The sequence below is a fragment of the Nicotiana sylvestris genome, chromosome 10, assembly GCF_000393655.2.
Source record: "Nicotiana sylvestris chromosome 10, ASM39365v2, whole genome shotgun sequence".
Classification (NCBI taxonomy): Eukaryota; Viridiplantae; Streptophyta; class Magnoliopsida; order Solanales; family Solanaceae; genus Nicotiana; species Nicotiana sylvestris.
In genome coordinates, this window is record NC_091066.1 from 23,457,565 (window position 1) to 23,466,428 (window position 8,864).

Below are 8,864 nucleotides of genomic sequence, written 5' to 3' on the forward strand. Positions count from 1 at the left end.
GTCGCGGACAGCAATGGACGATGACATGGTCGACGTCGAAGCTCGTCCATGGTTGGACGTAGTAGAAGGCAGAAGAAAATGGAACGCAGCAGTAGCAAATGCGTGAGCGGACAACCATGGCATCTTGGTTCGTTTTGTGTTGTTCCGGCGTGGCTGGGGGTCGTTCGGAGGTGGTGTTTGGACGGAAAAGATCTAAGCAACCACAGCAGTAGCTCGACGTGCTCGTAAGGAGGAAAAGAAGCAACATGGTCAGCCATAGACGTCGAGCTCAAGCTTGAGCTCGACGAGCCTCGTCAATGGCGGATAGGGCTAGGGAATTCGGACGAAGAAGAAGGAGATGAAGACGATGTAGCCATGGGTGGTCGGATTTAATGGAGGATCGCCGGAGAGGTTTTGGAGAGGAAGAAGATAGGGTGGCCATTGTTGGCTTTCTTGAAGCTTGAGGAAGAAGAAGAAAGAAAGAGGGGGGGGGATCTCTTAGTCTTTAAGGTTTTCTTCTTTTAATTTTTGCTTTGTTTTTGTAAAATGTAAGACAAAGGGGTTTGGGTCTTTTGGGTTATGGACTGGGTCGACCCAGTTCGAAATGGACTGGGTCGTAGGGAAGATTGGGCCATTTTTTGGGCTTGTGGCTTAAATTTGAAGAAGAGGCCCAATTCCGACTTTCTTTATATTTCCGCTCTCTTTTCTTCTTTTATTTCTCTAAAATTAAATTATAAAAATACTTAAACTATTATTAAGAACTAAATTAAGTTATAAAAGTGCAAATTAACTCCCAATAACAATTAATGCACAATTAAATAATAATTAAGCATAAAATTGTATATTTGGACATAAAATGTTAAAAATGCAAACGATGCCTATTTTTGTAATTTTTAAATTTTTGTAAAACAAATTTAATTACTAACAATTTTAGAATCAAATCCTACATGCAAAATGCAACATATTTTTTGTATTTTTTATTAATTTAGCAAATAAGCAAACACAGAAAAATAATTATCCAAAAATATCACAAAAATACTCAAAATTGCACACCAAGGAAAAATCATTTGATTTTGAATTTTTTGGGAGTAATTCTCATATAGGGCAAAAATCACGTGCTTACAGCTGCCCCTCTTTGCCCGAAGACACGAAGGGTTTTCGTGCAAAGATAAAGCGAGCGATTTTTGCCCATCCGAGTACTCCGTGTGAAGCATTTTTTGAAAAAGATTTGACCGAACCTTTGCTTCAAAGGTTTCCTACATATCCTGGGCTAAACAGGAATCAGGTCAATGTAGTTCGGGAAATTTTGGTAGCTGGGACTACCGTTGGACTGCAATGTTACTGTTGTTGCATGCTATTACTACTGCTTACCGATCTCCTTGTTACACCGTGCTTAAAAGAAAACAAGAAGCTAAGCTATACTGCAATTTTTCTTGTTGCCTTGCTTTCTTGTCTGCTTGCATTTTTTCCGGTGCTTTTCTTCTTTTTGACACATGCACTTGAGTTTGTGCTGTGACCTCTTGTTGCAACCTTCTGTTTCCCGGTGCCGGGGAATTTTATTGTTTCCTGCTGGGGATTCCTATTGTAACCCTCTGTTTTATTGTCCTCTGACTTGATCTTGAAATGTATGCCTCTGTTATCTGGGCGGGCTCCCAACTTCAATACTTGAAAATTAAAGACTTGAAATGTATGCCTCTGTTATTTGGGCGGGCTCCCAACTTCAATGCTTGAAATATAAAGACTGAAATGTATGCCTCTGTTGTCTGGGCGGGCTCCCAACTTCGACGCTTGAAATATAAAGACTGAAATGTATGCCTCTGTTATTATGGGCGGGCTCCCAACTTCAACAACTGAAATGTAAAGACTTGAAATGTATGCCTCTATTATCTGGGCGGGCTCCCCACATCAACAACAACTTTTTAAAAATAAGCGCCATTCCTCTTTTCAGGCGGGCTCCTGACTTCAACCGATACATCGCCATTCCTTTCTTTAGGTTGGCAAGATTTCAACAACTTTGAAAAACGCCTTTCCTCTCTTCAGGCGGGCTCCTGACTTCAACAACTTTGAAAATAATTCGCCATTCCTCTCTTCAGGTGGGCTCCTGACTTCAACTTTGAAAATAATCGCCATTCCTCTCTTCAGGCGGGCTCTTGACTTCAAACCATATATCGCCATTCCTTTCTTTAGGTTGGCAAGATTTCAACAACTTTTAAAAACGCCTTTCCTCTCTTCAGGCGGGCTCCTGACTTCCATCAATAAATCGCCATTCTATTCTTCAGAGGGGCTCCTGACTTCAACAATAAATCGCCATTCTATTCTTCAGGGGGGCTCCTGACTTCAACAACTTCTTTTTTTTTTTCAAATTCAAACTTTTTTTTTCAAATCATCCTAGGAGAAAATTCATCAGACTAGGATTTGATATCTTATCTTAGGAGAAAGATTCATCGGACTAAGATTTGATATCTTATCTTGGGAGAAAAATTTCATCAGACCAAGATTTTGACTCTAGGAGATAAATCGTCAGACTAGGTCCATTTGTTGTGATCTTAGGAGAAAGATTCATCCGACTAAGATTTTATCTTGGGAGAAAAATTTCATCAGACCAAGATTTTGACTCTAGGAGATAAATCGTCAGACTAGGTCCATTTTGTTGTGATCTTAGGAGAAAGATTCATCCGACTAAGATTTTATCTTGGGAGAAAAATTTCATCAGACCAAGATTTTGACTCTAGGAGATAAATCGTCAGACTAGGTCCATTTGTTGTGATCTTAGGAGAAAGATTCATCCGACTAAGATTTTATCTTGGGAGAACAATTTCATCAGACCAAGATTTTGACTCTAGGAGATAAATCGTCAGACTAGGTCCATTTTGTTGTGATCTTAGGAGAAAGATTCATCCGACTAAGATTTTATCTTGGGAGAACAATTTCATCAGACCAAGATTTTGACTCTAGGAGATAAATCATCAGACTAGGTCCATTTTGTTGTGATCTTAGGAGAAAGATTCATCCGACTAAGATTTGATATCTTATCTTGGGAGAAAAATTTCATCGGACCAAGATTGTATCGGGAGGTAAATTCATCAGACTAGGACTTTTTATCCTAGGAGAAAAATGTAAAGATCAATGATTTGAGAAACTTACCTTCGTAATTTCTTCTTTTCTTTTCTCCTTCCTTTGCGCTGCTTTGTTCTTGCTTGCTGGGGATAATACCACTGTGGGAGTCTCCTTTCTTCCCTTCCTCCATTCTTTATATATTTTTTTTCTTTTTCTTTTTTTTTTCTTTTTCCTTTTTTCCAGAATTTATTTTCTCTCAACACTGTTGGGGATAAAAGTGTTATCTTCTTGGGATAACATTGTTGAGGATAACGTTGCTGGGGAATTTTATCCCTTCAAATCGATGCTTCATTCTTTTGGAAGCTGCTGGGGATGATAATGGCTCTTTGTTTTTCTGAGCACAAGTGTCATCCCTTTATTCTGTCTGCTGGGGATAACTTCCTCCATTGGAACTTATTATGTTGGGGGCAACCCTGGTTCAAATACCACTTCCTTGGTGTTATCTTTATTCTTCCCCAGATGGGTACTTGATTTCCAGAAAATTTTCTAATTGAAAAGAAAATTTTCTGCCCCAGTTTGATAATCTTTTATTTTTATTTTTTTATGGAATGCCTTTCCGTCATCAATGCCATTTCCTTTACCTGTTTCAAATCAAAAATTTGTTAGCTTAAAGCGTTGTAGTTGGCTGTGATACTCCACTGGGATGGTTTTTTCTTTCTCCTTCTTTGCTCTGCGTCCCACAACTTGTTGGGGATGATATTATTTGCTGGGGATAATCTATTTCTGCTGGGGATATCCCTCTTCTTTTGTGGCACAGCTCGGAAATTGGCTTTTCCCCGACTTTTTAGTCTCGCATGAATTTCTCAAATCCTGCTCATTGCTCTCCTTGCTGTGTTCATGGGCCTTGGCCTTGAGGTTTATAACCTTTGGTTTTGCAAGGATATCCCTCTTGACACTCGTCAATCCTTCTGTCAATTCTCCTTTTGCTGGAGATATCTTTCTTGATACTGGCCTCGCGCTTGTTCCTTGCTGACTATACCATTTGTATGTACTAGTCAGATCTTATCTTGGAAAGCTGATGGCCTATTTTGAAGTCATTTCCCACTGGTTCTGACCAAACAGACTCTACTGGGGAAATTTCTATGAAAGGAAAAGATAAAAGGAAACAGAATAAAAGACAACGGAAAAAGATGACTCTTTAACAAAAGAAACTATAAAGAGAAACCTATCAAACGCATATACCGACTCTAATGGTCATGACATGCACCTGTGGCCTTATCCTCTGCCGTCAATCGTCTTTCAAGACCTTCAATTGGCAATTCCCATCTGATTCTTAATCTTATTCGACTTGTAGTGCCCGAAGGGTTTTCACTATCAAGCCTCTCTTATTTTGGTTTTTCTCTCAGCTTTCATCGCCTTATGGTGTCCGTGAAGATTTTCACCGATAAGACTTTCTCATTTGTATCACTTTCCAGCTGGGGATTTGGAGTGTTGCCGGTATGACTCTCTCTGCTGGAGATTAGAGTCCTTTCTGCTGTGGAACAGAATGTTATGTTCGCTGGTAAGACTCTCATTTGTCTAACTTGGCATCTTTTGCAGACTGGTCAGAAGGTCTTTCTTTGGACCGTAGTGTGAGTTTTGGATAGGCTAGAAAGAAAGGGTATTAAAGGCTCAAAAACAAAATAAATTTGGGGTTTTAAAATTACAACCTTCGGAACCAATTTTACTTACCACGAGCGCAACCCTTGTCCCAGTTTCTTGCTTGGGGATTATTTATTTATTATTATTTTTATTTTTAATTTTTTAATTTATTACACCATGCATACCATGCACATTATGCACACTATGCACCCTATGACCGAGCCGTGAGGCGCCTACGTATCTTCTTTGAGGAATCAGGTCAAACGTAGTTCCCAATTCCTCTGTTTTCATTTGACTTTCTTTTGTTTTTTTTTTGTTATCATTTTTCTTTTCTTTTCCTTTTTTTCGTTTTTTTTTGATTTTTTTTCCTTTACCTTCCAGGCTCGTATTTCCTAGTCGTTGCTATTGATTCCGAACGAGGGGTATGAAAGAAAATAAATAAGGCTCAAAGGGGGTAACGAAGGATAAAGTGTTTAGATAGCAGAACAAATGCCTTCGTCATTCCAGTCTTCAAAACATGCCAAATGCAAACAACACAATTGATCATAGATTTATAGTCTCTTCCGATGGTGCTGGACTTGACAATTATGTTAAACACTTGCTTTTTCATTTGTCATTTCTAAAGCACCGTTGGGCGACACTCTCATTCTCATGAACGACCCTCATGCCAATTTGGCGAATCTTGCATTTAACGGTTTTCTTTAAGTTTTACTTGCCCCAGTTCCACATGACTCGGGCTTCAAATAATCTCAAACTGTTCTTATTTCCCTTAAATGCTTTGATCACCTCTCCAGGGTTTTATGATTAACTTTAAAGACCAGGCCCAAACTGTGTGCACATGTCATGTCACTAGAATCGGCGTTGAATAAAAATGATAAAAGTACTAAACAAAAAGATGACTGGAAACAATAAAAGACCGGCTTTTGTATTAGACTACCGGCGAAATGGTTTGAATAATAAAACAAACAAAACAACCAGAATAAAATCCTAACACAGCCTTGACAAAACTTAAACAAATTGATATGACAAACTGGAAAGATAAGAAGGTTTGACACAAGACAATATTCGGATTACAACCCTAAGAATAATCCGGACAACAGAAATGACAACAAAATAAGACACCACCAGCTTCTCTTTTGCTAACCAAGGAACGGAGCGTCCTCTCATTTTATCAAAATTGGCATCTTTAGCCACTGAGCTTTACAGTATTTTCCAGACCATTTCCAACTTCGATATCATTATCATCAGTTAGCGGCTTTCCGGGATGACTCTAAAATCCCATGTTACCAGGCATCCTCCCCATAAAGTGTGCATCATGATGTGCAGGTAAAGGATTCTGCGCGATATTCTGGGTGTCATTACCTTGGATCACAATCAGATTTTCCTGGATCATCCTTTCTATTTCTTTTTTCAAATCCCGACAACTTTCAACATTGTGCCCCTGGGCATTGGAATGGTATTCACACCTTTTAGAAGGATCAAAGCTTTTTGCACGTGTGTCCAGATGATTTGGAGGAATAGATGCAATCATGTCGTGATGCTTTAACCTCTCAAATAAGCTTTCATAGGACTCTCCTATTGGTGTAAAATTATCTTTCAACCTTCGTTCTCCTTTATACTTCTGGCTTGGATGTGGGTTATAGGGCACCTGAAAGTTATGTGGAGGCTTCTGGAGATTTTGTGACGCTCGTGCTCGCCTTCTGGGGCGTTTTGGTGGTCGGGCAACATACTAAGGTGGAACAATAGAGTGTTGTGGGTTCTGAGGGGGGTAATATTGCTCAGGGGATTCATAGATAACTTTAGGAGGCTGCTCATACCTTCGAGATGTTCTCCTAGGACCTCTTCTTGACCCTGATGTCATCATGATTTCTTCAATCTTCTCATTTGTGTCGCAAAAATTATCAGACTCAACCCGGACAGCGTGAGTTGCAGCTTTAAAAACTGCTTGACTCATAATTTTTCCTGTCTTAAGACCATTCTCTATTATTTCTCCCATTTTGATTGCTTCCGAGAAGGATTTGCCAACTGCGGACATCATGTTCTGAAAGTAATCTGGCTCTTGCGCTTGAAGGAAGACAGTTATTAGCTCGTGGTCATCCATGGGTGGCTTAACTCGAGCTGCTTGCTCTCTCCATTTAATGGCATATTCCCTGAAACTTTCACTTGGTTTCTTTTTCAGGTTTGAAAGGGAAATGCGGTCTGGGGCAATGTCGACGCTGTATTGGAACTGTTTGACAAATGCTTGTGCCATGTCGTCCCAGACATACCAGCGAGACGTGTCTTGATCCATAAACCATTCGGAAGCTACTCCCGTAAGGCTTTCCACAAAATAAGCCATCAACAATTCTTCATTTCTTCCCGCACCTCTCAGTTGATTGCAATACCTTTTCAGGTGGGCAATGGGATCTCCATGTCCATCGTACTTTTCAAATTTGGGAGTCTTGAAACCAGGCGGCAAGTGGACATCGGGGAACATACATAGATCTTTGAAGGCAACACTCTTTTGACCAGACAACCCTTGCCTGTTTTTCAACCATTGTTCTAAGTTTTTCACTCTTTGGGTCATTTCTTCTTGTACCATCTTTCGGGCAGGCTCTTCAATCTTTGCAGGAAGATCAAACGAGTACGGGTGGTACTTAGGAGAGTGGTACTGCTCTTGCAAATTGTGACTCATGACGAGGCTGTCTTTGCCCACTAGCCCATGCTTGACACACTCCGGTCATTTGCTGTTTCAGCATTCTATTTTTCCGGCACAGTAGACTCTTGTTGAACCCTCTGAACAAACCGATCAACTCAACTTTCTTCACAATTCAAAACAAAATATTTTAGAATGGACTCAGTCGGTTCTTATTACTAGCAACATCTTTTTCCCTTTTTTTTCATTTCTTTTTCATTTTTTGTTGTGGTCGAATCTTATGGAGATTGCCTACGTATCATGACCCCGCATGAATCAGACCTTGCGTAGTTCGGACCAATAAAAGATAAACAATACTAATCATTTTTTCAATTTTCATATTAAAATAAATTGGGTTTCAAAGGTATGAAGAAGACCTACAAACTCGAATATCAAACAACCCACATATTTTAATCAAAAGATTTACAAACTCCAAAAACAAATGGCCAACTTCCTTTCTCCGTTTGACAAATGCAACCGAACGGTTATTTTTTGCAAATGTGGCCCCTTCCAAATTTTGAGGCCGGAGATGATTATTTTACGACACTTTACAAACTTGTTCATTCTTTTACGAAAATAGCCTTTCGACAATTGAAAGATACTCTAGGTCTATTTCGGCAAGAACGGTTTAAGACGTGGTCAAAGCTGGCTCGGCTTATTTTGACCAAAAATCCAAACAGTATTCACCTAACCGTTGACTCTTTTTTTTTTTTTCAAATTACAATAAAAACCGGGTGTTGCAAACACGGGCAGCGCCTCGGGGACGAAGATTTTTTAAGGCTATGTGGGTCAACTGGACCAAATTTTAAAAAAATGACCCAAAGGTAGCTGTTTATGCAAAGTCAGCCTTCCGGCGTTCCTTTCGGGAACATTCGGCTATGTCTTGATAAAACAGCGTCACCCGACTTCTTTATGACAAAATTAAAATTTTGACATATTTTTTGGCTTTTTTTTTAGCAAAAAGTGGAGGCTGGACACTGCCCGACTTATTTACGACAAGATTAAAATTTTGACACGTTTTTTTATTATTTATTTATTGGTTTTTGGCTTATTTTAGCAAAAAGGGGGGTTGGACCCAATGAGGGTTGCCTACGTATCTCACATCCGGTGAGAATCAAACCCGCGTAGTTCAGGCAGGTCATGATTAAAGTAAGTAAACTAATTTTAAATTATTATTATTTTGAATTTGTAAAAGAACTGCTTTGAAAGAAGAAATGAAGTATATATATTTTTTTTGAATTTTTGATTGATTTTCTTTTTGAAAGAAAGACTTCTAAGAATTCATTTTCTTTTGATTTGAACTTTGAGAATTTCAAAAGTAAAAGAAAGATTTTTTTTTTGTTTTTCCTTATTCTAAGAAGAAAGAAAATATTTTTTTTGGAATTTTACCTTTAATAAAAGAAATGCTTTCTAAAAAAATATTTTTTTGAATTTTGAATTTTCTTTTCAATTTTTAAAGAAAAGAAAAATATTTTCGAATTTGTTTTATTTTATAATATATATTTTTTTTATA